The sequence below is a fragment of the Triticum aestivum genome, chromosome 5A (genome assembly GCF_018294505.1).
Source record: "Triticum aestivum cultivar Chinese Spring chromosome 5A, IWGSC CS RefSeq v2.1, whole genome shotgun sequence".
In the NCBI taxonomy this organism is placed as follows: Eukaryota; Viridiplantae; Streptophyta; class Magnoliopsida; order Poales; family Poaceae; genus Triticum; species Triticum aestivum.
In genome coordinates, this window is record NC_057806.1 from 513329804 (window position 1) to 513352490 (window position 22687).

The following is a 22687-nucleotide window of genomic DNA, read 5'->3' on the forward strand; positions in this document are numbered from 1 at the left end:
TGTTCCAAGGCCATGTCTGTACATGCTAGGCTCGTCAACACCCGTTGTATTCGAACGTAAGGATCTATCACACCCGATCATCACGTGGTGCTTCGAAACGACGAACTTTCGCAACGGTGCACAGTTAGGGGGAACAATTTCTTGAAATTTTAATGAGGGATCATCTTATTTACTACCATCGTTCTAAGAAAATAAGATGTATAAACATGATAAACATCACATGCAATCAAATAGTGACATGATATGGCCAATATCATATTGCTCCTTTTGATCTCCATCTTCGGGGCTCCATGATCATCATCGTCACCGGCATGACACCATGATCTCCATCATTGTGTCTCCATGAAGTTGTCTCGCCAACTTATTACTTCTACTACTATGGCTACCGGTTAGCAATAAAGTAAAGTAATTACATGGCGTTGTTCAATGACACGCAGGTCATACAATAAATAAAGACAACTCATATGGCTCCTGCCGGTTGTCATACTCATCGACATGCAAGTCGTGATTCCTATTACAAGAACATGATCAATCTCATACATCACATATCATTCATCACATTCTTCTTGGCCATATCACATCACATAGCATACCCTGCAAAAACAAGTTAGACGTCCTCTAATTGTTGTTTGCATGTTTTACGTGGCTGCTATGGGTTTCTAGCAAGAACGTTTCTTACCTACGCAAAAACCACAACGTGATATGCCAATTGCTATTTACCCTTCATAAGGACCCTTTTCATCGAATCCGATCCGACTAAAGTGGGAGAGACAGACACCCGCTAGCCACCTTATGCAACTAGTGCATGTCAGTCGGTGGAACCAGTCTCACGTAAGAGTACGTGTAAGGTCGGTCCGGGCCGCTTCATCCCACAATGCCGCCGAATCAAGATTGGACTAGTAACGGTAAGCATATTGAACAAAATCAACGCCCACAACTACTTTGTGTTCTACTCGTGCATAGAAACTACGCATAGACCTAGCTCATGATGCCACTGTTGGGGAACGTAGCAGAAATTCAAAATTTTCCTACGTGTCACCAAGATCTATCTATGGAGAAACCAGCAACGAGGGGAAGGAGAGTGCATCTACATACCCTTGTAGATCGCTAAGCGGAAGCGTTCAAGAGAACGGGGTTGAAGGAGTCGTACTCGTCGTGATCCAAATCACCGGAGATCCTAGTGCCGAACGGACGGCACCTCCGCGTTCAACACACGTACAGCCCGGTGACGTCTCCCATGCCTTGATCCAGCAAGGAGAGAGGAGAGGTTGAGGAAGACTCCATCCAGCAGCAGCACAACGGCGTGGTGGTGGTGGAGGAGCGTGGTACTCCAGCAGGGCTTCGCCAAGCACCGCAAGAGACGAGGAGGGAGAGGGGTAGGGCTGCGCCAAGAAGGAGAGGAACTCGTGTGTCTTGGGCAGCCCAAACCTCAAGTATATATAGGGGGAGGGGAGGGGCTGCGCCCCCACCTAGGGTTCCCTCCCTAGGGGTGGCGGCAGCCCCCAGATCCCATCTGGGTGGCGGCCAGGTGGAGGGGAGAGGGAGGCGCACCAGGCATGGGCCCTAAGGCCCATCTGCCCTTAGGGTTTGCCCCCCTCCTCCCCTTAGGCGCCTTGGGCCCTTGTGGGGGGGCGCACCAGCCCACCTGGGGCTGGTCCCCTCCCACACTTGGCCCATGCAGCCCTCCGGGGCTTGTGGCCCCACTTGGTGGACCCCCGGGACCCTCCCGGTGGTCCCGGTACGTTACCGATAAACCCCGAAACTTTTCCGGTGACCAAAACAGGACTTCCCATATATAAATCTTTACCTCCGGACCATTCCGGAACTCCTCGTGACGTCCGGGTTCTCATCCGGGACTCCGAACAACATTCGGTAACCACGTATATCTATTCCCTATAACCCTAGCGTCATCGAACCTTAAGTGTGTAGACCCTACGGGTTCGGGAACCATGCAGACATGACCGAGATAACTCTCCGGTCAATAACCAACAGCGGGATCTGGATACCCATGTTGGCTCCCACATGTTCCACGATGATCTCATCGGATGAACCACGATGTCAAGGACTTAATCAATCCCGTATACAATTCCCTTTGTCTAGCGGTATGATACTTGCCCGAGATTCGATCGTCGGTATCCCGATACCTTGTTCAATCTCGTTACCGGCAAGTCTCTTTACTCGTTCCGTAACACATCATCCCGTGATCAACTCCTTGATCACATTGTGCACATTATGATGATGTCCTACCGAGTGGGCCCAGAGATACCTCTCCGTTTACACGGAGTGACAAATCCCAGTCTCGATTCGTGCCAACCCAACAGACACTTTCGGAGATACCTGTAGTGTACCTTTATAGCCACCCAGTTACGTTGTGACGTTTGGCACACCCAAAGCACTCCTACGGTATCCGGGAGTTGCACAATCTCATGGTCTAAGGAAATGATACTTGACATTAGAAAAGCTTTAGCATACGAACTACATGCTCTTGTGCTAGGCTTAGGATTGGGTCTTGTCCATCACATCATTCTCCTAATGATGTGATCCCGTTATCAACGACATCCAATGTCCATGGTCAGGAAACCGTAACCATCTATTGATCAACGAGCTAGTCAACTAGAGGCTTACTAGGGACATGGTGTTGTCTATGTATCCACACATGTATCTGAGTTTCCTATCAATACAAATCTAGCATGGATAATAAACGATTATCATGAACAAGGAAATATAATAATAACTAATTTATTATTGCCTCTAGGGCATATTTCCAACAGGATGAAGGGGGAAACTTTCTCGGTAGCTCGGCGTTGGTGATCGAAGGAGTCACTGATCCGGCAACCTTAGAAGCAGTAGCATGTCAGGAGGCACTAGCCCTCGCCGAAGATTTGGGAATCCACCAGTTTGTAGTGGCTTCTGACTGTCAACACGTGGTTTCTAACATTAGAAGGAGAGCCCGGGGACAATATGGAGCAATCATTAGCGAGATAAATCTGAAAGCTACCTTTTTTGAATGTTCTTTTACTTTTGAGAGTCGTGCTATTAATTATGAAGCACATAGATTAGCTAAGTTTTGTTTGAACAGGGGCCTGGGACGTCATGTCTGGTTTGGCGCTCCCCACGACCTCAAATGTATCCCACTTCACGTGGAATTCCATGAATAAAGTTGATTTTCCTCCCTCAAAAAAAAACCTACTGTCGTCTGTCTCAAGAAAAATCTACTGTCATCGGGTGGTGACATAATTGTATCTATAGTTAGTCCTGGTAGTCGCGGGTGACGTCTAACTTGGTCCTGAAAGTTGCAAAGTGCTCCAATATGATCTCAATACATAAAAAAGTATGTGATCAATACGGTCTCTCGGGTTGAAACACCAGTCCTGACTTTACATGTTGCATATGTACTGTGTATTCTGCCACATATGCCATGTCAGCCTGGCCCCGCTCGTCAAATTGTACCCACCCGCCAGCTCAAGGCCCATCTGTGGGAGTGGATAAGGCACTGCACCGTTTCGTCTTGGGGAAAAAATTCCCCAATTCCCCCACCGCAATCCCCAGCTTCTGATGGGCGGTGTAAGCGTGACCTCCACCACCATGTCCCTTGGTGCAGAGAGCGAAGATGGTGGTAGCTTGTAGCTGGCAATGGATCGAGGCATAGCTTGCTTGTGAGGGCTTATCCACGGGAGGTTTGGCATCAGGGCGAGCCGTGTCTCCATCCAAAGATGAGCCATGTCCTGCTTGCACGCAGTCCATCCATGGATGCGTTCGAGGCTCACTACCGCCGGTTGGTCCTTCTGGCCATTGCGGTTTGAGACGCGAGGAGGTTGTGAAGCTGGCCGCTCTGCTGGCCACCATCGAGCTTGGAAAAAGGTATTCTTCCCAAGACCACTTTCAGGCTATCCCAACCTTTAGGATGAACCGGTTTCTTCTTACAAAAAAAAGATACGCAAGCAAATCACTTTCTGAATGGCCAAGTACCGGTGGGGGAGTTCGATAGATAAGAGATCTCTTCAATAGCTCTCCTGGGAGAAACTTTGTACACCCAAGAGTAAGGGTGGCATGGATTTTTGAAAACTACACCTTTTCAATTTGGCAATCATTGGAAATCAAGGCTGGTGGCTGATGATCCCTCTGGAATCCCTTTGTTCTAGAGTTCTTGAAGGGAAATATTCTCCTAACTCTGATTTTCTTCAAGCAATAGTTCATGAGACCTTTTACGATACATCAGGTTTATTTGAGCCATTCATTTTATGTGGTTGGATGGCTAAGATGAGCCAATACTACAATAGTTTTTCAGTAATATATTGAGTAGTTAGGGGTACTTTGGGTAGTTTACTGTTTATCAATCGGACAAGTAGGTTTACGCAGGCAGGTCACTTAATGGCCACCTATTAGGGCATCTCCAGCCGTTGGCCCCCCAGGAGGGGTAAAAAATCGCCCCCTGGGGGTGCACCGGCGCTAAACCGCGCACTAGGGGCGTGATGCCCCCCAGTCGCGGCCCCCCACGGGATTTTAAAAAAGTCAAATACGGCGCAAACACGACTCGAATTTAACGCAAATGTCGGCGAGTTCGTTCAAATTTAAACATACTTTACAAAAAAAGGGAAAAACTACCGCGGGCTACCCCCGCCGTCTCCCTCGCCGCCCGCCCACGCGGTTCTACATGCCGAGGAGGCGGTAGAACCGCGTGTAGTCACCGCCGTCGTCGTCGCCCCCGCCGACGCCTCCGCCATCCCTGCTGCATCCCTCCCCCGGTTGGCGCGGCGGGTTGGACGGTCCAGGGGCGTCGTCGTCGTCGTCGCTGAGGACCACGACGCCGTGCTCGTCCTTGCGCCCACGCTTGCGGGCGGCGATCTCCTCCAGGGCCTGGCGCTGCCGGACCATCTCGTCGCGGAGGTAGTCGTCCCGCGCCCACCGCAGGGCGTCCTCGTCGGAGAAGCCACGCCGGGCTATCTCCTCATACTCCACGGGGAGGCCGGGCTCCGGCTTGGGCTCAACAAGGACGAAGCGGCCGGTGGGGAAGGCGTTGTCGCCGATGCAGACGCCGGAGCTGCGGGTGCGCGCGCTGACAGGCGGGCCCTGGGGCTCCGGCTTGACGGGGCGGAGGTGGAGGCAGGGGAGCCGCCGGACGAGGAGGAGGACCCCCCGGTCTCCATGCGCCTCGGGGTCCAGGAGCTTCCCGGGCGGTGCGTGAAGGACGGGGGAGAGGGGTACTCGAGGCGCGGCGTGTTGCCGCCCTCGATGTACTCGAGGACGGCCTCCAACGTGCGCCCGGGCACGCCCCACCACCGACGCCGGCCGACGGCGTTGAGCCTGCCGGAGGGCTCGACGCCGTTGGTGGCCTCGAGCTGCTCGGCGTGACGGCGGCGGAAGTAGGGCTCCTAGAGCGGGCTGTCGGGGACGTACCGTGGCCCCTCCCTCGCCGCACGCGGCAGGGACGAGCGGATGCGTGCGATCTCCGCACGCCGCGCCGCGCCGGTGGGTATCGGGGGCACCGGCACGCCGCCGGCGCTGATCCTCCATGCCCCGGGTACCCACATGTCCGGCGGGACCGGGTACTCGGCCTCGAAAAGGAGGCGAGCCTCGCTCTCGTGAAGATGGCGGCGGCCGAAGCCGTTCGCCGTCGCCTGGGAAGCGCTCGGCCATGGGTGCTGGAGACGGCGAGAGAGAGAAGAGGGAGGAACGACGACGGGAAACGAGGCGATGAGGACGACGAAGGACCGAGAAGAGGGTAGAGTCGCTGATGCGGCGGGCCCGCGACTATTTCGCGCCAAAACAGTTCGCCCCGGCGCCCCCGGGCGCCCCCCAGCGCGCCGGTTTCGGCCTGGGTCCGCCGGCGCTGTTTTCGGCCGGCGAAAATCGGGCTCCTGGGGGCGCGACTGGGCCGATTTTTCGGCGCCGGCGCAAAAAAAACGCCTGGGGAGGCCTTTCTGGGGCGCGGCTGGAGATGCCCGTAGATTGAGTGTGAGGCTCCTCAGAGGAACTGAACGTCGGCACTTGCACGGCTGCTTGCCGCGTTGTAGTCCGGTGTTGTCGAGTGAATTGTAAAAAACATCGACATTTAAGGAAAGGTTTGCAGGAACCACACATTTACGAAATTGTGCCAAAAAATATTAATTATTTTCATAAATTTTTACAAAAAACACTAGTTGGCAGTTTTGGTCGTTTTGATGACGATTGTGACAGATGGGTCCCGAAAATGATGACATGGCGTAACGGTTCACATGTGACGCCGTTAAACTGGGGATTTTACACCGACGCCCTTCTTCAAAAACTTGAAAAGCAATCAGCCCCCTCCTCCTCGCGTCTTCTCTCCAGCCAACATGCCATGGCCTGCCCTTAGCGTTGCCCCCTTCCCCACCGGAGCAGCAGCTGCCGCGGGCGCCGGAGCACCGGCAGTACCAGCTTTTGAGGGCTAGCAGCAGCAGCTTTTGCGGGGGCGAGGCTGCTGGGGGAGCGTGACACCGGAGCAGCAGCCGCGGTGGCCGCGCACAAGCGTGAGCATCAGCCACGGTGGCCGCGGATGGGCGCGAGCAGCAGCGCTGGCGGCCGCGAGCTGCAGCCGTGCCGGCCGCGGCCAGTCGGCCATGCTGCAGGGCGGGGGCGATGGAGGTCGATCCGCTGGCGGCCAGCTGGGGCAAGGGCGGCGGCGGGCAGCGCGCCCGCGAGCTCGGACCCGGGCTTCCGGTGCCCGTGCGTGCTGGCACCTTGAGGGGCTCGGCGTCGGCCTCCTGCTGCAGACGCCGGGACGTGCTTGAAGGCTGCAGCACTACGGGTCGCTAGCGGACCAGAGAAGACGCACCACGAGCCGTGTGCGTGCTCGGACAAGGCGAGGTAGCATGGAACAACGAGTTGAGAAACAACGACGACCACCGGGGCTCGGAGCTTGTCGGCGATGGCGCAGGAGGAGGCGGAGCTTGACGCTGGGATGTCCAGTAGGTCGGCGTTGACTCTGCGGACCAGACGGTGTCTAGGATGAGGACCGAAGGAGTCTGCCGGTGGCTAATTTGATGGTGGTGCGCCATGACCAAGGTTGGAGAACAAGGTCGCTGCCGACGGCTATGGCGTGTCCCTGGCTCAGTTAATGGAGCAGGAGTGAGAGGGAGACAGGGCGAGGCGGATGCACATGATGCTGAAGCTCGTGGTTGTCTCCAACCACGTCAACGACAAGCGACGGCCATGGCGGTGCTCGGTTTGGTCCGATGTTCCTGATCCAGAGGTGCACGGCCCGAGGCCGGCAGCGGAGGCTGTTATGAATGATCTTGACATGCAGGATGGAGGCTGGTCGTCCGGCCGCGTGAGTGGGCTGCCGGGACTTGCGTCGTGCCTTTGGTCAGTTGGCGCAATGTTGATGTGCTGGCCGAGAGCAGCGGCTGGGCCATGCATGTGCGAGTTGCATGGATCAGTTAGTTGGCGTCCCCATAGAGGGATCCAAGGAGTTAGTTGCAGGTGGTTAGTGCCAACATAGTGGCCGGGTCATGTGGTAGTGGCCGGTGTGGTACGTGTGTACGTGAGTTAGTGGTGTGTGCGGCCACTGGCCTGGTGTGAGTCCAGCTATATAAGCCATGTATTGGTGTTGTGTAGTGTGGGGAGGAGCTAGGAAAGATGTAGTCTCTGGTAGTCTTTCGTGTGCGTGTGGCTCAGAGTTGTTGCTCGAGGAAAAGACCGTCGTTGCGGCAGGCGTATGTGCGTGGGAAAAACACCACCGTGTCATGTGTCTCCTCTTTCTTCTACCTTCGTTCGTGCGAGAGAGAGAGAGAGAGAGAGAGAGAGAGAGAGAGAGGGAGCTGCGCACCGGCACAAAGAGCAAGCTGGGGCTCGGCGCCAACGGAGGCAAGGTCCGACCGTCCTATGTGCAGGGGTGTTATTTTTAGTTTGACCACGGGTGTTTTTTCTTTTTTTTTGAAGAAGTGAGGGAGTTTTTGGTAAAAAAAAAGTATCTCTAACGACCTCTAGCATCATCAGTTACGCTACGTCATCATTTCCGGGACCCACCTGTCATAATCGTCGTCAAAACAACCAAAGCCGCCAACTAGTGTTTCTTGCAAAAAAATTAGTGATTTTTGACACAATTTCGCAAATGTGTGGTTCCTGCAAACCTTACCTGAAGTGTCGATGTTTTTTTGCAATTCACTCGTTGTTGCCTAAGGTCGAAATCGATCTCGAGCATATGTCGCGGGAAACCTTGGGCTCTGCTGGAGGCCGCACGCTCGCATGGCATCGATCTCCAGCTTAACTCGCCCGCCGTCTTCTACGTCCATCGGCTCGATGACACCCAATGCCTCCATGCAAAACGGTTCCTCCTCGTTGCCGCCGTCCATGCCCGGCCGGCAGAGAAGGGCCTACATGTCGGTGGCGAACTCCATGAGCTCAGCATCTGTCGGACCAAAGCTTCCAAGGCTGAACGAGCGCCGAAGACGGCATTGCACTTGGCTTGGTGTTGGGTTCTCGACGATGTCGTCGTCCTCATCACGGCACGACGCGACGGACGTCATCGCTTCCTCCAGAGACCATGGCGAGCAGATCTCCACGAGGACGGGATCAAGATGGGAACGCGGTACAATAGGTCCTCCACGTCGGTCTCCTTGCACACTTCTGATTCTTCGGTGACGCTCTTGCCTGCGAGCCCCTTCGACAGGAGGAGTCTGACGCTCTTGCCTGCGAGCCCGGGGCCGCGCCTGATACTCGAACCACGCCGCCACGACCTCATCGCCGCAGCCCACAACCCGAGGGAACCACGGTGAAGTGTGCTGCGGACCCGCTCGTGCCTCCACGCGAGGGGGTTCGCAGAGTGCACCGATGTCTTTGTGCCGGCGAACTGCGCAGAGATTTTGGGTTCGCGTGGCATCAATAATGGCGGACGACTCGAGTAGCATGGATAGGATGCAATTAAGAAAGAACTAATATAACCCTAACATAGAATTACCAATATATCCTAAAGCGAAAATTTGATCGATCCATATTGACCATTGGATTAACTAAATACAACCCACTATATTGGGTAGTATGATGCATCGTGAAAAATCTCTAGTTCATGCCCGTGCTTCTACGACATGGCGAGCAATTGTAGCTGGTATAAAAGCTCTTGAGGTTGGGCTAATCCATCGAATTGGGGATGGGACTTCCATTGCAACATGGACCGACTACTGGATTCCCAACACAACTAGTACAATGCCCGTGCATTGCTACGGGTCTTTTATCATTAATCTAATCTTATGTAAATTTATGGTGAGGAGGAGACGTATCAGACAACGCCCATCACATTCAAAAACAAAGCGCCGAGGTAAATTTACATTGCACATTTACGTCAATTGGTCAACATGCTTGCCTTGACTCCAGAAATGCCTCCGGCTGATGGAGGTCGCCAGGTAGGGTTACGCTAATAGAAATATTTTGATTAGAAATCGATAGAAACTTCATGAAAAATAACGCCTAACTTGGAGCCTTGGACTTGCAAAGCCAGAGATGTGGTCCACGTCCATGGGCGAGTAAGGGAATCGTAGGAAAATTGGATACATTTATATTGGTATTTCAGGTCTGCCCAATACATAGTGTTCCTGATATTTTGGATATTTTACGCCAAGTTTCTTACTAAACACAACAGGCCTCTCGCAATCTATCTTTGGTTTTGGGTGGTTTAACAAGAGGTATTGCTTCAACACGTTGTTTCCCAGTCGAAGCTCTCTTCTTCCGACTGTCCTAGATAGGGGCAAGAATATGTTGAGAGATAAGAATAAAAATGCTAGTAGTAAATAGGACAAAACCGTAGTTAATCCAACAAGTTTCTTGGCAAAATTTCTGATCACAAAAACGGAAAATTCATGTTGTGTGATTACATCGTTAGTAAACATAGGAGTGGCTCCATTCTGAAGCATCTGCCAAATACGGGGGCAAGATGTGAAGTTACATCAATATACTTGCAAACATAAGACAGAGCACAGACTTCATATCTTTGCTATCGGCTAGAGCTTCAGCTCCGATCCCTAAGTTAATATTCACATCTTCTCAGTAACAATGCAGTTATGCCCAACTTCTGGTTACACAAGGATCATGGACTGATTACAGGTCACGATTACAACATGAGCACAAGAGCAAACATACACATGCCAAAAGACAGAATATGCGTTGACTGAATAACCTGCACGGAAGGCATTAGCACTACATTAATGTCCCTAAAATCTACACCAAAAATGTAGCAAAAATCCTGAAAATTAGAATATATTGCAAAACAGAATGCCAAAGACAGTTCAGTATATATTACTAATGCAACTCAGTTATCAACAAAATGAGCTAACTAATTTAACTGGGCAAAAATGGATTTGATTGTGGTAACCAGTTAGAACACAAGGTAACAGTGTCTCGCGTGCTTGAGGCTGGTGCGGGGTAGGTTGGACCTAGCGAAGGACTGGATCCATCGATGCGATTTATGCGGCCATATCTATCTGCAAGGGCGAACAGCGAGATGGTCATCGAAGAAGCATTAGAGCAACAAAAGTCCTCGTGAACCTTTGGTTCTGTGGAGGGCAGGTAAAAGTAAGATTTTGTTTCAAAATTATTTGATAACAAGTTAAGTTTGAATGTGAAATTTGAGATTACAACAGTACAAAAAATAACTATGAAATGCTGAGGATCATCTCCCTTCAGAAATGTCATCAATTAAGAATGCTAAAAAGATCATCACAAATTACCTGAAGGCCTTATCTCTGCTGTAAAGAGATGATTGTAGGGGCACTTATACAAAGACAATGTCTTCTCCTCAAAGTGCACGGCCAACGCGGAATTTGCTGCCTTCAGTCTGTCCTAATTTTGCCATGAACCCCATGTCTAATTATCCACAAGAGCTCTGACAAACAACGAATCAGCTGGACCATGAAACAGAAGGACAATAAATTTACGAGGAAGGTAATTTTCTATTATTGGCAAAACATTTGATAATTGATTAAACCCAACACTAACCACTACTTTGTCGCGCATCTATTGCCAAAATCGCAGCTTCTCTTATAGATCATAAGTGTGTAAGTGTGTGTGTGTGTGTGTAAGTGTGTGCACGCGCATACGCGCGCGTGTGGGTGCGTGTGTGCGCGTGCGTGCGTGCGTGCGTGTGCGTGCGCGTGCGTGTGTGTGGGTGGGTGTGTGTGTGTGATATCTCTAAATCGAATAAACCTCCAAGTATGCAATTCATGAGCACAAAACAGAAAATATAGTTCAATATCTCTAAAAAATGAAGCGGGAGGAGAGAAATCATGATTCACCTCACCCAACAACAAGGTGAAAACTGCAACCCAAGAAAAAGATGCCCTTCCCTCTCTCGGTGGAGAGCATGCATGCCTTCAGGAGGTGCCGACCTCAATCTCCTTCCTTCCTTCCTTCCTTGAAGGTGCTATCTAAGTACAAATTCCAGGAAAAAAATACAAATCATCCAAAGGAGATTACTTTCCCGTAGTCAGGGGCCGCAAAATGCAGCCATGACAGATGACACACCTATTATACACATGCATTCACCTTTAAGAGTGACTAATCAGTAATCACTAAAAGGGAGTAGGAAATAAACAAAATACTCGTATTACTGTTAAGAGGTGAATAAAACATATCATTTTTTAGGCTTTTGCAACCAGTGGCAAGAAACAAATACATGTGCATCCTACTGCTGATTCCTCACAATAATAACCTACTTGATCAACACTGGTACAAAAATAAATATTATTTAAACGAACTAATCTTGAAAATGGTAGTTGGATTAAGAAGCAATTAATTTGAAGAGACCAAGAATATTTGTGGAGATGGAAAAATGACTCCTCATTGGCGTTCCAGCAAATAGGCTGTGAGCAACTCAGTCTGCTACGGAATAAAAGAAATTACGGAGCTAACCAATGTGCAAGATTGATTTCTATAAAACAGATTCACTTATATGCAATGGTATATGAGTGGTGGCAGGGTTATCTCACCACGGAAAAGGATTATGAATCCTATCTCGCCGCAGAGTCCACACACCACAGCTCGCTGCAAAGGCTATCTTAGCGCCTGCCTCGAAGACACGAAGCAGGGGCGCTTGGAGCGGTCGGCATGGAGTTTACGAGCACGTGCTTGGAGGCTTGTTCTCCTCTCCGGGATCAGTCTGGACAAGGAGTAGCGTGAACCTCAGAGGAAGATCCCATTGTTGGTCGGGCTCAGGGAGCTTTTCGAGGAGCGGAAGTAATGGAGCAGCAGCTATAATGATTGGTCCTCACCATCCACCACCTCTTCATCCGACTTTCCGGGTGGGCCGAGATCGTGGTATGATGGTGGCCGAGGTTGAACGCCACGAAGCCTACTTTCCAACCACCATGTGGTGGCGCCCACCCGCCGCCGCTCACTGGTCTGCCGTGAACAACTGCCTTCCACACATACAAGCCAGCAGCAGCCAACCATGCAAGATTGTTGGCCACTAAAAAATTAGGTACGCAACATTCAAGTAGAGACCGAAAAGTATCAAAACACCTAGCAGAAGTCATGCAACCTTCAACCATGATAAAGGAACACCCTTTCACTAAGACCGCATTTAATGGACTAAAATTATTGATAATAGCTAGGTCTTACCATAAGCGATCTGCTGTCAAATATTTTGCACTCTTATGTTGTCAATTATCAAGATAAAACGTCTCTAGACAGTCACTTCTACAAAACCCACCAAGTGACATTACAAAGAGCACCGCAAGTGATGCTCCAACGGGTAGCCAATGGATAAACCTACACCTGCCAGGGCACCTTGGGTGCTAGCTAGTCTTGCTTCAGAAAAGGTAATGGTTTCAAGAATCGACTGAATGGATCGTCCAAGGCTGAGAGCATTTTCTTTGCTGCGGCATCTGAAAAAAAAATGTGGGATAAGAAAATTCAATCAACGGCGTAAGAACTGTAAAAACACAACATCTCTCAGTTCTGCACAGATCAATGCTTTATATATCTAAGTGGTTCGTTATGTTTCTGACAAAATTTCAGATTCAACCAAAGCAAGTACAAGACATATAACTGCATTTGATCCAATTATCAAATTCACTCGTATTTTCTAACATATGAAGACTTGCAAAAGTGTGAGCCATTGAGGCAGCTGATAAATTATATGATTCATTATATGATAAATTAAGTGAATTTTTGTATGAATCACCGTGATTCTACCTACCATTCTATTAGTAATGTGATTTCCTTTATCCGTTGAACTCACATCTCATGTAGACATTAGGGTCGAGGAACGTGAGAAACGAAATCCCAGAACAACAGTACAATCATGTGCCTTTTAATTCCTACAACAATTATCCGATTTGCATGAGAATAGTTTCTCCTCAGATCACACAACTCCTGCATAATAACAGAACCATATTTATCAATCTTCAAGTCGATGACCTGAAGCAAATTAGTGGTAGCAGTGTCATTGAGTTTTGATCAAGGAATATATGTCTATATACTTGAAGCAAACAAAACACAAATATATCCAGTTTAAGGAGTTTAGCTATCACCTCATTAATTTGACCTCAACTTCTTTGGTGCTATAGCACATGTTTTCGCCAACAAGTGTTGTGAGGTGAATGTATTGAGATCAAGTAGTTTTAGTGCCATGGATAACCGTTAATGGCCAACAATCTGGTGCAAAAACAACTCAACAAAATGTTTAGATCATACTTTTATATAGGAATTATTAAGAGGGCTATTACTATGTACTACCTGTGTATTGTGGGAAAAAAATGGTCAGATCATTTTACCTTTAAGGCTGCTGTAATCTGCTCTAATCTCCTATACACTCTGATAGTTTCGAATATAGTTCAGTAGGCATAAGCCCGTCGTAGTTCCCTGTCAAGAAAAAAAGTGTGTTGGCAATGGAATCTTATCAAAACTGTAAAATAAAACACACACCACTGAAGAAATCAATCTTTAAGAAAGAAAAAATAGTACCTTAGTCAATACAGCTATCACTGAAAAGTAGATCCCAAGTATAAGTGATGGCCAGGCCTCATTTATTTACAACGGGCCATCATATTGACAAGTAGCGGAAAATATAAATCAAGTCGCTGCCGACTCTGTATGGAGAAAATATCAGATATATCCTACTCTTATGGATTTGGAGTATCCCATATTAAGTGTAAGTGCCGTTTGTTGAAGGACTATTTGCAGAACAGAAGATTTCAATACTATGGGAATATTATATTGCATAGCTGACCATCTAATTATTCGGAAATCTATAACTCTAGAAGCACGATAAATTCAAGAATATTAACACCGTGCCGAATGCTGAAAACTTTTGTTGACCAATGACCACCAACATGTTTTCAGAAAATTGTGCCACAAGCAGTATATGCAAATACAATGGTAGTTTTTCAACCTGCTATGTGTATGGCACACAAGTTCATACCATTTTACTAAGCTAACAATGTTCACATAGTTCAGGCATCAAGACGGAATGGTAAAGTAACTGAAACAAAGACAAACTGAAAGGCTTCACAAAGTCCCGTTGTCAGTTTTGAACAGGAAATGATAGACAAAGAAGCTTGGAGCCTTTTGAGCCGACTAAAATTACTTAAATACTTTACCATAAGGTCCATAAGAACTTGAAATCAGGTAAATGTGGATTTTTTTTTCAGATGGCAAATGTGAAATTTAGTGGGAAAGAGAGCACTTAATGATAAACCAAATCATGTACATGTGAGGCCAGGCACAGCACTTTCTGTAACATATCCCCACTATCTAGATTATCATACTACAAGTATTTCACAAATTGTTAAACAACCATACAAAGGAACAGAGATATGCCCCCGCACACGGTAAACTCCCTTTGAGAAAAAAATGTGGGATAAGAAAATTCAATCAACAACGTAAGAACTGTAAAAACACAACATCTCTCAGTTCTGCACAGATCAATGCTTTATATATCTAAGTGGTTCATTATGTTTCTGACAAAATTTCAGATTCAACCAAAGCAAGTACAAGACATATAACTGCATTTGATCCAATTATCAAATTCACTCGTATTTTCTAAAATATGAAGACTTGCAAAAGTGTGAGCCGTTGAGGCAGCTGATAAATTATATGATTCATTATATGATAAATTAAGTGAATTTTTGTATGAATCACCGTGATTCTACCTACCATTCTATTAGTAATGTTATTTCCTTTATCCGTTGAACTCGCATCTCATGTAGACATTAGGGTCGAGGAACGTGAGAAACGAAATCCCAGAACAACAGTACAATCATGTGCCTTTTAATTCCTACAACAATTATCCGATTTGCATGAGAATAGTTTCTCCTCAGATCACACAACTCCTGCATAATAACAGAACCATATTTATCAATCTTCAAGTCGATGACCTGAAGCAAATTAGTGGTAGCAGTGTCATTGAGTTTTGATCAAGGAATATATGTCTATATACTTGAAGCAAACAAAACACAAATATATCCAGTTTAAGGAGTTTAGCTATCACCTCATTAATTTGACCTCAACTTCTTTGGTGCTATAGCACATGTTTTCGCCAACAAGTGTTGTGAGGTGAATGTATTGAGATCAAGTAGTTTTAGTGCCATGGATAACCGTTAATGGCCAACAATCTGGTGCAAAAACAACTCAACAAAATGTTTAGATCATACTTTTATATAGGAATTATTAAGAGGGCTATTACTATGTACTACCTGTGTATTGTGGGAAAAAAATGGTCAGATCATTTTACCTTTAAGGCTGCTGTAATCTGCTCTAATCTCCTATACACTCTGATAGTTTCGAATATAGTTCAGTAGGCATAAGCCCGTCGTAGTTCCCTGTCAAGAAAAAAAGTGTGTTGGCAATGGAATCTTATCAAAACTGTAAAATAAAACACACACCACTGAAGAAATCAATCTTTAAGAAAGAAAAAATAGTACCTTAGTCAATACAGCTATCACTGAAAAGTAGATCCCAAGTATAAGTGATGGCCAGGCCTCATTTATTTACAACGGGCCATCATATTGACAAGTAGCGGAAAATATAAATCAAGTCGCTGCCGACTCTGTATGGAGAAAATATCAGATATATCCTACTCTTATGGATTTGGAGTATCCCATATTAAGTGTAAGTGCCGTTTGTTGAAGGACTATTTGCAGAACAGAAGATTTCAATACTATGGGAATATTATATTGCATAGCTGACCATCTAATTATTCGGAAATCTATAACTCTAGAAGCACGATAAATTCAAGAATATTAACACCGTGCCGAATGCTGAAAACTTTTGTTGACCAATGACCACCAACATGTTTTCAGAAAATTGTGCCACAAGCAGTATATGCAAATACAATGGTAGTTTTTCAACCTGCTATGTGTATGGCACACAAGTTCATACCATTTTACTAAGCTAACAATGTTCACATAGTTCAGGCAGCAAGACGGAATGGTAAAGTAACTGAAACAAAGACAAACTGAAAGGCTTCACAAAGTTCCGTTGTCAGTTTTGAACAGGAAATGATAGACAAAGAAGCTTTGAGCCTTTTGAGCCGACTAAAATTACTTAAATACTTTACCATAAGGTCCATAAGAACTTGAAATCAGGTAAATGTGGATTATTTTTTTTCAGATGGCAGATGTGAAATTTAGTGGGAAAGAGAGCACTTAATGATAAACCAAATCATGTACATGTGAGGCCAGGCACAACACTTTCTGTAACATATCCCCACTATCTAGATTATCATACTACAAGTATTTCACAAATTGTTAAACAACCATACAAAGGAACAGAGATATGCCCCCGCACACGGTAAACTCCCTTTGAGAAAAAAATGTGGGATAAGAAAATTCAATCAACAACGTAAGAACTGTAAAAACACAACATCTCTCAGTTCTGCACAGATCAATGCTTTATATATCTAAGTGGTTCATTATGTTTCTGACAAAATTTCAGATTCAACCAAAGCAAGTACAAGACATATAACTGCATTTGATCCAATTATCAAATTCACTCGTATTTTCTAAAATATGAAGACTTGCAAAAGTGTGAGCCGTTGAGGCAGCTGATAAATTATATGATTCATTATATGATAAATTAAGTGAATTTTTGTATGAATCACCGTGATTCTACCTACCATTCTATTAGTAATGTTATTTCCTTTATCCGTTGAACTCGCATCTCATGTAGACATTAGGGTCGAGGAACGTGAGAAACGAAATCCCAGAACAACAGTACAATCATGTGCCTTTTAATTCCTACAACAATTATCCGATTTGCATGAGAATAGTTTCTCCTCAGATCACACAACTCCTGCATAATAACAGAACCATATTTATCAATCTTCAAGTCGATGACCTGAAGCAAATTAGTGGTAGCAGTGTCATTGAGTTTTGATCAAGGAATATATGTCTATATACTTGAAGCAAACAAAACACAAATATATCCAGTTTAAGGAGTTTAGCTATCACCTCATTAATTTGACCTCAACTTCTTTGGTGCTATAGCACATGTTTTCGCCAACAAGTGTTGTGAGGTGAATGTATTGAGATCAAGTAGTTTTAGTGCCATGGATAACCGTTAATGGCCAACAATCTGGTGCAAAAACAACTCAACAAAATGTTTAGATCATACTTTTATATAGGAATTATTAAGAGGGCTATTACTATGTACTACCTGTGTATTGTGGAAAAAAATGGTCAGATCATTTTACCTTTAAGGTTGCTGTAATCTGCTCTAATCTGCTATACACTCTAATAGTTTCGAATATAGTTCAGTAGGCATAAGCCCGCCGTAGTTCCCTGTCAAGAAAAAAAGTGTGTTGGCAATGGAATCTTATCAAAACTGTAAAGTAAAACACACACCACTGAAGAAATCAATCTTTAAGAAAAAAAATAGTACCTTAGTCAATACAGCTATCACTGAAAAGTAGTTCCCAAGTATAAGTGATGGCCAGGCCTCATTTATTTACAACGGGCCATCATATTGACAAGTAGCGGAAAATATAAATCAAGTCGCTGCCGACTCTGTATGGAGAAAATATCAGATATATCCTACTCTTATGGATTTGGAGTATCCCATATTAAGTGTAAGCGCCGTTTGCTGAAGGACTATTTGCAGAATAGAAGATTTCAATATTGTGGGAATATTATATTGCATAGCTAACCATCTAATTATTCGGAAAACTATAACTCTAGAAGCACGATAAATTCAAGAATATTAACACCGTGTCGAATGCTGAAAACTTTTGTTGACCAATGACCACCAACATGTTTTCAGAAAATTGTGCCACAAGCAGTATATGCAAATACAATGGTAGTTTTTCAACCTGCTATGTGTATGGCACACAAGTTCATACCATTTTACTAAGCTAACAATGTTCACATAGTTCAGGCAGCAAGACCGAATGGTAAAGTAACTGAAACAAAGACAAACTGAAAGGCTTCACAAAGTTCCGTTGTCAGTTTTGAACAGGAAATGATAGACAAAGAAGCTTGGAGCCTTTTGAGCCGACTAAAATTACTTAAATACTTTACCATAAGGTCCATAAAAACTTGAAATCAGGTAAATGTGGATTTGTTTTTTTCAGATGGCAGATGTGAAATTTAGTGGGAAAGAGAGCACTTAATGATAAACCAAATCATGTACATGTGAGGCCAGGCACATCACTTTTTGTAACATATCCCCACTATCTAGATTATCATACTACAAGCATTTCACAAATTGTTAAACAACCATACAAAGTAACAGAGATATGCCCCCGCACACGGTACACTCCCCTTGAGAAAACTATAAAAGGGTCTTTCCGTCCTATGTGTTGACTCGCCTAAACTAATCAGCATTAGATGAGAATTAGATGGACTGTAGGTAATCAAGCTAATTGCTTCGGAATTCAACTATGCGACGTGTGGTTGGATCACACATACTGTACCTTGTGGATATGTCAAGCGAATCATCAACTGAACATACAACAAACAGAACAGCACAATTCATCTACCCACCAAAGTGACAGACATTTATCACCGAGATTGAAAAATCATCAGAGATACACACTAAAAGGGACAACAAAAACAAGCACCAATTGGCATACATATTTGACGCACCTCTGCCTTTGAACTGCATGTATGTGGCGCACACGACGCCCACCCGAAGTTTGGCGAAGTTCCTATAGACAGAGGATAAGCAAAGAGTAAGCCCAATTTGAGCGATTTCAAGAGGAAATTCATCGTTTATTACTTTTTCTGATGGAGCGAGATTCAAAATAACAAAATCTTGCACTCACTGTGTCACGAGGTCGTGCGTGGATGCCATCCGCGGCGACCAACGCATCCACCTCCCGAAGCGCCGCGCCTGGAGCGCGCCCATGTAGGCGGTCGCATCGTAGCCCGCGTCCCCGCTGGCGTCGAGCGCGAGGGAGACGGCGAGCTCGCCCCCGCCCTCCTCCGCCAGAGAGCGCTCGCCGGCGGCGGAGGCAAGGAGCTGCTGGTCCTGGGCGGACTTGCCAGAGAGCAGGAGGAACGTGGTGGCGGCTGGGGCTCCGCCGCTGCTGCTATGCTCGGCTGCGGGGGCGGGAGCGGCGACCCGGCGCGCACATCGATGGGGAGGCTGGCCAGCGCCGGCGGCGGCTCTAATCGGTCCTCGGCGGTGGCGGATCGTCTCGGATCTCGACGGCGGCTCGTATTGGAGTAGAGATGGGATCGAGAGGAGTCGGCAATGAAGGATGGGATCGATGGAGCGTTTTTTCTGCCGGGTGTGGGGTTTTTTTCGGCCTGCGTGGGGTGGGGTGGGGGTGAGGACGAAAAATAACCAGCGAAAAAAAAACCGGACGAAAATGGTGGGACGAAAATAAAACCCGGAACGCGGACTACCAACTGAGACATTACGAGTAGAGATATCTCATAAGCCGATGGGACGAAATGGTGTTGCTCCGTTGAACACAGTTTAGGAGCTAATTGATGAGTACACGGGCGACTGGAATGTTCAAATTATTTGTGAATTTTTTTCTCCAACCGTGCTGAAGCAATCCTTAACATCCCTTTAAATCCGGCAGGTGGCGAGGATTCACTTGCATGAGCTTTGGAAAAGTCTAGCATCTATACTGTAAAATTGGTGTATCGCTCTCTAATAACTCGAAACGAGCATATTACTCTATAAGAAGGAAAGACTACAGAAACTTCTTCAGCGAATAAACAGTTGTGAAGTACCCTTTGGAAGTTTTATGTGTTTCCTAAGGTGTGATGTGTGCCAGGCCATGGAAGAGAACCATATGTATGCATTGATAAGTTGCTCTCACGTGAAGAGCTTTTTGGTTGCAGCAAGGGAACGGTTTGACCTTCGCTTGCCTTGCCTACACCCAGACACTCAAGATATCTTGCTTGATCAAATGCTCAATGATGAGAGAGATGCAAGATTATCACCATTATATATTTAATTTGGTCACCTCGAAGCCGATGGACACATGATCAACACGGCTATAACCCGTTATAGGCAATCAAATGAGTACATAAATTTTTGTCCATTCTGGACATGCCTGTTAACCGAACCAAGAATTTGGTACATCAAAACTGGCGGCCACCTGATCCTAGTTGGGTCACTATCAGTACTGATAGTTTGGTTAACTCTGATGCTTGGAAGGGGGAAGCAGGTGGTGTCGCCCGGTCTCACCTGGCTTTCGTTGTTGGTTGGAGCAAACCACTACATGGATCGAAGTTTTTTTTAACATCAACACAGACACAAGCGTCTATATACACGCGCATACATTCACCCCTATGAACGCGCTTACGCACACCTTACCCCTATGAGCACCTCCGAAAGACTGAGCTGGCATATCATCTTGAAATTTCCGAAGTCACTGTAGGCACCTCGTCGTCAACGGGAACGTCTCCTCTCACTGAATGCGCATCGCCGGAAATCCTGAAATAAATTCAGAAATAAATGCGAGCACCATGATTTAAACCCTAGTGGGTTGACTTGGTAGCTCTTCGAGAAGGTGTTGTTTTTCCCCAGCTTCAAAGCTATTCACATATGATCATGGAGGTCGACTGCATGGAGTTAGTCAACCTATAGAATTCGCGCAGCAATTCGCTTAGTTGCTGCACCTATCTTGAAGGAGTTAGATGAGCTTGTCCCTAGTTTTGCTTCCTTTTAGGTTACCCATGTTGGACGTACTTTAGATGTTCTCGCTCAGCAGTGTGCTAAGCTTGATAGTACATTAGATGGGACGGAAAGTAGTCCTGATCGAAGCCCAAATTTTCTTATCAGTAGCCTTTGGGCGGATTGTTACCGATTTTTGATTAATATACTAGGGTTCCTCTGCCTCTCATCGGCGTTGCCTTCAGTCCGCCTCGTTTCCAGTGGCCTTAGGGCCATGGCGGCGTGATGGACCCCGACCCTTGCCGATGGGAGGGCTTCTCTTTTAGATATTTCTTCGAGTTTTATTAGAGTTTGTGTCCTACTTGGGAAGAAGAGATTGTGGCGGATCCCTGAAGATGGAACAAACGATGTAAGTTTATTAGTATGAGTTAATAAAGCAGCCATGAAGGCCTTCCCCTAAAAAAACATTAAAGATGAATAGATTGAAAGTTTTCCTGAAAAAAAAGATTGTTGATTAATAAATAAAGCTCTTTGATTCATTGAAAAAAAAGTTTAGAGTAGAATTAGGAATTATAATGCCTTGTTTAAATTAGATAGAGATATATTCTCGACGCGCAAGTCAATCTCGTTGGAACGTGCAACATGTAATCTCTACATCTATATATAGAAGAAACCACGCGGACTTCCCAGGGCGTGGTACAATCGCTTACCAAATTCGTACAATCATAAGGTCACGGAACCAACCCGGAATCAGCCAAAGCACTGCAATTGCAAATTTGCAATGCCTCGGAGCGGCTCCATCAAGAAGCAGGCGATGGTCGGCGATGCCAACGATGCCCTCCCGCGAGATGTCCTGGCCAGCGTCCTGCTCCGCTTTCCGGCGAGCGACCTCCGGCGCTTCCGCCTCGTCTGCAAGGAGTGGTGCGAGGTCATCTCCGACCCTACCTTCATTGATGCGCACATGGTCCACGGACCGCGGCCCCTGACCCACACCATTGTTTTTTTTCGTGGACGTCGGGGAGGCGGAGCTGACGGGGCCATAGAGCCGCGAAGCAGCGACGGCTACCTCTTCGACGAGCAGTGGCGACTGGTGGCCAGGTTCACGGCTGGCGAGTCAGAAGACATGGTGGGCACGTGCAATGGCCTGCTCTGCTTCCTCGACCTCCGCCAGGGGGGCATCAGGGTGGTAGAGCCATTCACCGGCGAATCTTTTGTCCTGCCGTCGCCGCAGAGGCGGTTGTGGCACGCTCGTGGCGCCTACAGCTTTGGCTTCGACCCCGGCTCGGGGAGATACAAGATTTTGCACCACGAGAAGGATGCTTACATGTACACGATCGGAGGAGGCGAGAACTGGAGGAGAGCGCATGGGGCCACCGTGTCTTACGGCTGCGTATTCGCTGACGGAGCAGTGTGGTCCGTTGCTATGAATCGGCGTCGACTGAGAAAGGTCGTGCGCTTCAATCTGGCGACGGAGAAGATCACGTCGGAGCCCATGGAATGGGCTGGCTTGCGTACAGCTCTGTCAACGGTGTCAGACGCGCGAGTGTTCTTGATGGGCTTAGGGGTCGGGGAGCTGGAGGTGTTCTCCATGGGAGACGGCGGCCGGTGGGTGCGATATAGCATCGCCGTGAGGGCGCCTCACATGCGGTATCCCGCGGTGCCGTAT

At 47.0% G+C, this 22687-nt stretch overlaps 2 long non-coding RNA genes and 1 pseudogene across 2 annotated transcripts; all 3 read right to left on the minus strand.

Moving 5' to 3' along the window:
* Positions 1-6495: 6495 nt before the first annotated feature.
* LOC123101465 (uncharacterized) lies at positions 6496-8839 on the minus strand (annotated as a pseudogene).
* Positions 8840-13298: 4459 nt separating this feature from the next.
* On the minus strand, positions 13299-13754 carry LOC123107431 (uncharacterized). The gene is made up of 3 exons (XR_006451673.1): positions 13725-13754; positions 13482-13605; positions 13299-13368 (listed from the first exon to the last, which is right to left on the minus strand). It is a non-coding gene; the product is annotated as an uncharacterized lncRNA (long non-coding RNA).
* A 1502-nt stretch (positions 13755-15256) lies between these two features.
* LOC123107432 (uncharacterized) lies at positions 15257-15712 on the minus strand. The gene is made up of 3 exons (XR_006451674.1): positions 15683-15712; positions 15440-15563; positions 15257-15326 (listed from the first exon to the last, which is right to left on the minus strand). It is a non-coding gene; the product is annotated as an uncharacterized lncRNA (long non-coding RNA).
* Positions 15713-22687: the final 6975 nt, after the last annotated feature.